At 40.5% G+C, this 5,739-nt stretch overlaps 4 non-coding genes across 4 annotated transcripts; all 4 read left to right on the forward strand.

Moving 5' to 3' along the window:
- The first annotated feature begins 724 nt into the window (after positions 1 to 724).
- TRNAD-GUC lies at positions 725 to 796 on the forward strand. Its single transcript has one exon. It is a non-coding gene; the product is annotated as a tRNA-Asp (tRNA).
- Positions 797 to 1,737: 941 nt separating this feature from the next.
- On the forward strand, positions 1,738 to 1,809 carry TRNAD-GUC. Its single transcript has one exon. It is a non-coding gene; the product is annotated as a tRNA-Asp (tRNA).
- A 941-nt stretch (positions 1,810 to 2,750) lies between these two features.
- TRNAD-GUC lies at positions 2,751 to 2,822 on the forward strand. The gene has a single exon. It is a non-coding gene; the product is annotated as a tRNA-Asp (tRNA).
- A 941-nt stretch (positions 2,823 to 3,763) lies between these two features.
- Positions 3,764 to 3,835, forward strand: TRNAD-GUC. The gene has a single exon. It is a non-coding gene; the product is annotated as a tRNA-Asp (tRNA).
- The last annotated feature ends 1,904 nt before the right edge of the window (positions 3,836 to 5,739 follow it).

A 5,739-nucleotide genomic window follows, 5' to 3' on the forward strand; every position in this document is an offset into this window, starting at 1 on the left:
TAAAAAATGGTTTATGAAATCTCGTGTGTTAACAAATAATATGTGTTCAGAGGTCGTTGCAGTGGTACAGTGGTGAGTATTTCCGCTTGTCGCTCGAGTTATTATGTTCCAGAGGTCGTTGCAGTACAAGGGTGAGCATTCCTGCTTGTCGCTCGAGTGACCCGACTTTGATCCCCGACAATAACAAGTTTAATCTTGTTTTGACAATTTTAATCGGATTCAAAATTGGATTACTCTCTGTAACGGCGATTGATGAAATCTGGTGTGTTAACAAATATTATAATTTTTCGAAAGTCGTCGTTGTAGAGTGGTGAGTACTCCCGCGAGTTTGATCCCCCGCAGCGACGGTTTTAATTTTCTTTTGGTTAGTTTTAATTGAATTCGAAATTCGGCAGTGGTGAACCGGATGATTTGGGTTTGTTCCCCAACAACGAAATTCGGAATTGGATTCCTTTTTCTCTCGTGTGTGTTAGCGAATAATATATATTTTTCAGAGGTCGATGCAATACAGTAGTGAGTATTCCGGCTTGTCACTCGCGAGACCTGAGTTTGAACCCCGACAATAATAAGTTTAATTTTCTTTTGACAATTTTCACCGGATTTGAAACTGGATTGCTTGTTCCGAATCTTCGACTGATAAAATCTAGAGCGTTAACGACGGATCACTCTTTCTAAAGACGATTGGTAAAATCTGGAGCGTTAACAAACAACTTATCTTTTATGAGTCGTTGTAGTATAGTGGTGAGTATTCCTGCCTGTCACGCAGGTGACCCGGGTTCGATCCCCGGCAACGGCGCGATTTTCATTTTGTTTTCCGTAGTTTTGACGGAATTCGAAATTGGACAGCGGTGAACCTGGGTTCGGTCCCCGGCAACGGCGATTTTAATTTTATTTCCGTAGTTTTGACCGAACTCGAAATTGGACAGCGGTGAACCTGTCATGCCGGCAGTTTGGGTTCGATCCCCAACCACGGTAGTTGGACGAAAGTCGGAACTGGATTGCTGTTCCTAGCCTAAAAAATGGTTTATGAAATCTCGTGTGTTAACAAATAATATGTGTTCAGAGGTCGTTGCAGTGGTACAGTGGTGAGTATTTCCGCTTGTCGCTCGAGTTATTATGTTCCAGAGGTCGTTGCAGTACAAGGGTGAGCATTCCTGCTTGTCGCTCGAGTGACCCGACTTTGATCCCCGACAATAACAAGTTTAATCTTGTTTTGACAATTTTAATCGGATTCAAAATTGGATTACTCTCTGTAACGGCGATTGATGAAATCTGGTGTGTTAACAAATATTATAATTTTTCGAAAGTCGTCGTTGTAGAGTGGTGAGTACTCCCGCGAGTTTGATCCCCCGCAGCGACGGTTTTAATTTTCTTTTGGTTAGTTTTAATTGAATTCGAAATTCGGCAGTGGTGAACCGGATGATTTGGGTTTGTTCCCCAACAACGAAATTCGGAATTGGATTCCTTTTTCTCTCGTGTGTGTTAGCGAATAATATATATTTTTCAGAGGTCGATGCAATACAGTAGTGAGTATTCCGGCTTGTCACTCGCGAGACCTGAGTTTGAACCCCGACAATAATAAGTTTAATTTTCTTTTGACAATTTTCACCGGATTTGAAACTGGATTGCTTGTTCCGAATCTTCGACTGATAAAATCTAGAGCGTTAACGACGGATCACTCTTTCTAAAGACGATTGGTAAAATCTGGAGCGTTAACAAACAACTTATCTTTTATGAGTCGTTGTAGTATAGTGGTGAGTATTCCTGCCTGTCACGCAGGTGACCCGGGTTCGATCCCCGGCAACGGCGCGATTTTCATTTTGTTTTCCGTAGTTTTGACGGAATTCGAAATTGGACAGCGGTGAACCTGGGTTCGGTCCCCGGCAACGGCGATTTTAATTTTATTTCCGTAGTTTTGACCGAACTCGAAATTGGACAGCGGTGAACCTGTCATGCCGGCAGTTTGGGTTCGATCCCCAACCACGGTAGTTGGACGAAAGTCGGAACTGGATTGCTGTTCCTAGCCTAAAAAATGGTTTATGAAATCTCGTGTGTTAACAAATAATATGTGTTCAGAGGTCGTTGCAGTGGTACAGTGGTGAGTATTTCCGCTTGTCGCTCGAGTTATTATGTTCCAGAGGTCGTTGCAGTACAAGGGTGAGCATTCCTGCTTGTCGCTCGAGTGACCCGACTTTGATCCCCGACAATAACAAGTTTAATCTTGTTTTGACAATTTTAATCGGATTCAAAATTGGATTACTCTCTGTAACGGCGATTGATGAAATCTGGTGTGTTAACAAATATTATAATTTTTCGAAAGTCGTCGTTGTAGAGTGGTGAGTACTCCCGCGAGTTTGATCCCCCGCAGCGACGGTTTTAATTTTCTTTTGGTTAGTTTTAATTGAATTCGAAATTCGGCAGTGGTGAACCGGATGATTTGGGTTTGTTCCCCAACAACGAAATTCGGAATTGGATTCCTTTTTCTCTCGTGTGTGTTAGCGAATAATATATATTTTTCAGAGGTCGATGCAATACAGTAGTGAGTATTCCGGCTTGTCACTCGCGAGACCTGAGTTTGAACCCCGACAATAATAAGTTTAATTTTCTTTTGACAATTTTCACCGGATTTGAAACTGGATTGCTTGTTCCGAATCTTCGACTGATAAAATCTAGAGCGTTAACGACGGATCACTCTTTCTAAAGACGATTGGTAAAATCTGGAGCGTTAACAAACAACTTATCTTTTATGAGTCGTTGTAGTATAGTGGTGAGTATTCCTGCCTGTCACGCAGGTGACCCGGGTTCGATCCCCGGCAACGGCGCGATTTTCATTTTGTTTTCCGTAGTTTTGACGGAATTCGAAATTGGACAGCGGTGAACCTGGGTTCGGTCCCCGGCAACGGCGATTTTAATTTTATTTCCGTAGTTTTGACCGAACTCGAAATTGGACAGCGGTGAACCTGTCATGCCGGCAGTTTGGGTTCGATCCCCAACCACGGTAGTTGGACGAAAGTCGGAACTGGATTGCTGTTCCTAGCCTAAAAAATGGTTTATGAAATCTCGTGTGTTAACAAATAATATGTGTTCAGAGGTCGTTGCAGTGGTACAGTGGTGAGTATTTCCGCTTGTCGCTCGAGTTATTATGTTCCAGAGGTCGTTGCAGTACAAGGGTGAGCATTCCTGCTTGTCGCTCGAGTGACCCGACTTTGATCCCCGACAATAACAAGTTTAATCTTGTTTTGACAATTTTAATCGGATTCAAAATTGGATTACTCTCTGTAACGGCGATTGATGAAATCTGGTGTGTTAACAAATATTATAATTTTTCGAAAGTCGTCGTTGTAGAGTGGTGAGTACTCCCGCGAGTTTGATCCCCCGCAGCGACGGTTTTAATTTTCTTTTGGTTAGTTTTAATTGAATTCGAAATTCGGCAGTGGTGAACCGGATGATTTGGGTTTGTTCCCCAACAACGAAATTCGGAATTGGATTCCTTTTTCTCTCGTGTGTGTTAGCGAATAATATATATTTTTCAGAGGTCGATGCAATACAGTAGTGAGTATTCCGGCTTGTCACTCGCGAGACCTGAGTTTGAACCCCGACAATAATAAGTTTAATTTTCTTTTGACAATTTTCACCGGATTTGAAACTGGATTGCTTGTTCCGAATCTTCGACTGATAAAATCTAGAGCGTTAACGACGGATCACTCTTTCTAAAGACGATTGGTAAAATCTGGAGCGTTAACAAACAACTTATCTTTTATGAGTCGTTGTAGTATAGTGGTGAGTATTCCTGCCTGTCACGCAGGTGACCCGGGTTCGATCCCCGGCAACGGCGCGATTTTCATTTTGTTTTCCGTAGTTTTGACGGAATTCGAAATTGGACAGCGGTGAACCTGGGTTCGGTCCCCGGCAACGGCGATTTTAATTTTATTTCCGTAGTTTTGACGGAACTCGAAATTGGACAGCGGTGAACCTGTCGTGCCGGTAGTTTGGGTTCGATCCCCAACCACGGTAGTTGGACGAAAGTCGGAACTGGATTGCTGTTCCTAGCCTAAAAAATGGTTTATGAAATCTCGTGTGTTAACAAATAATATGTGTTCAGAGGTCGTTGCAGTGGTACAGTGGTGAGTATTTCCGCTTGTCGCTCGAGTTATTATGTTCCAGAGGTCGTTGCAGTACAAGGGTGAGCATTCCTGCTTGTCGCTTGAGTGACCCGACTTTGGTCCCCGACAATAACAAGTTTAATCTTGTTTTGACAATTTTAATCGGATTCAAAATTGGATTACTCTCTGTAACGGCGATTGATGAAATCTGGTGTGTTAACAAATATTATAATTTTTCGAAAGTCGTCGTTGTAGAGTGGTGACTACTCCCGCGAGTTTGATCCCCCGCAGCGACGATTTAAATTTTCTTTTGTTTAGTTCTAATTGAATTCAAAATTCGGCAGTGGTGAACCGGATGATTTGGACTTGTTCCCCAACAACGAAATTCGGAATTGGATTCCTTTTTCTCTCGTGTGTGTTAGCAAATAATTTATCTTTTATGAGTCATTGTAGTATAGTATAGTGGTGAATAATTTATCTTTTATGAGTCGTTGTAGTATAAAACCGCTACACCGCTCTTTTTACGAGGTCAAGAGCAAACTCAATCATTTCCACGGCGCAAGATCAAACCGATACAATTATTTGAGTTTGATAATAACACACCACAAGTCTCTCAAAGAGTATATTTACAATTTGGGACACTCACAAAATACAATAATAATCTCTCTCAAGAATAAGATGAAGAGAAATAAACTTGTATGCTTGGAGAGAGCAAAAGAAAACAATGGAGACTTTGAACAAATGAGGATGAGAGAATTTATGAAAGTTGTGTATTTTAAAATGTGGGGGAAGATGAGTGTATATAGAGGAGAAAAGTGGCAAAATGTAGGAATTAATATTGACCATTGGATTGTGTTAGGAATAATGGAAGGTGGAGATTTTGTTGGGAATAAATAGAAAGAGATTTGAGGTTTCATCTCGAGTTGAGTCTTTCCTGCCTGTTCTAGCTCATTCATCTTGCTTACTTATAGGAAGTCGAGTAAAAGAGGGAAGGAAGGTCATAGAAGGGCAGGCAATTCAATTGTTCAATCAAGAGGTTCAGTAATGTTTGAAGCTCGAGACAAATACAATACATTCTCACTGATTCTCTTACAGTTCCATCTGAGATATTACATTCATGAGCAGTTTACAAACTATAAATAGTATAAGTGGAAGGAGAAAGAATCCATCGATAGAATGGGGGAGAAATCAATCCTCTTTCTTACATAGAGGCAAGGCAGTCCAAGTAAAAGAGTGAAAGAAAGGAGATCGTAGGCATCAGTGGCCGACCAGTAGGTCTTTTCTTTTGGGCATTCGGATTCGGAAGTTATAGGTTCTTTGCCTGTGACTGGCTTATTGCTCTTATGGTAGGGCTGTAGCAATCAGCCTCCATAGGTGAATGCGGCTCCTATGACTACTCAATCGATTATCATAAACTAAGGGAAGTAAATAAATAAGAAAATTTTTCAAATTCATTTATTTAAAATTTTTAATATAATAATAATAAAAAGTTATGTGAGTAACGGTCAAATGAAAATTCAAAATTTATTATAAATATAATAATATAATAATAATAAAAATTATGTGAGTAACTACCAAAATTTTAAAATATAATAATATAATATAGTAATAATAAAAATCGATGTGAGTAACGGTT

Source organism: Cucurbita pepo, unplaced genomic scaffold (genome assembly GCF_002806865.2).
Source record: "Cucurbita pepo subsp. pepo cultivar mu-cu-16 unplaced genomic scaffold, ASM280686v2 Cp4.1_scaffold000165, whole genome shotgun sequence".
In the NCBI taxonomy this organism is placed as follows: Eukaryota; Viridiplantae; Streptophyta; class Magnoliopsida; order Cucurbitales; family Cucurbitaceae; genus Cucurbita; species Cucurbita pepo.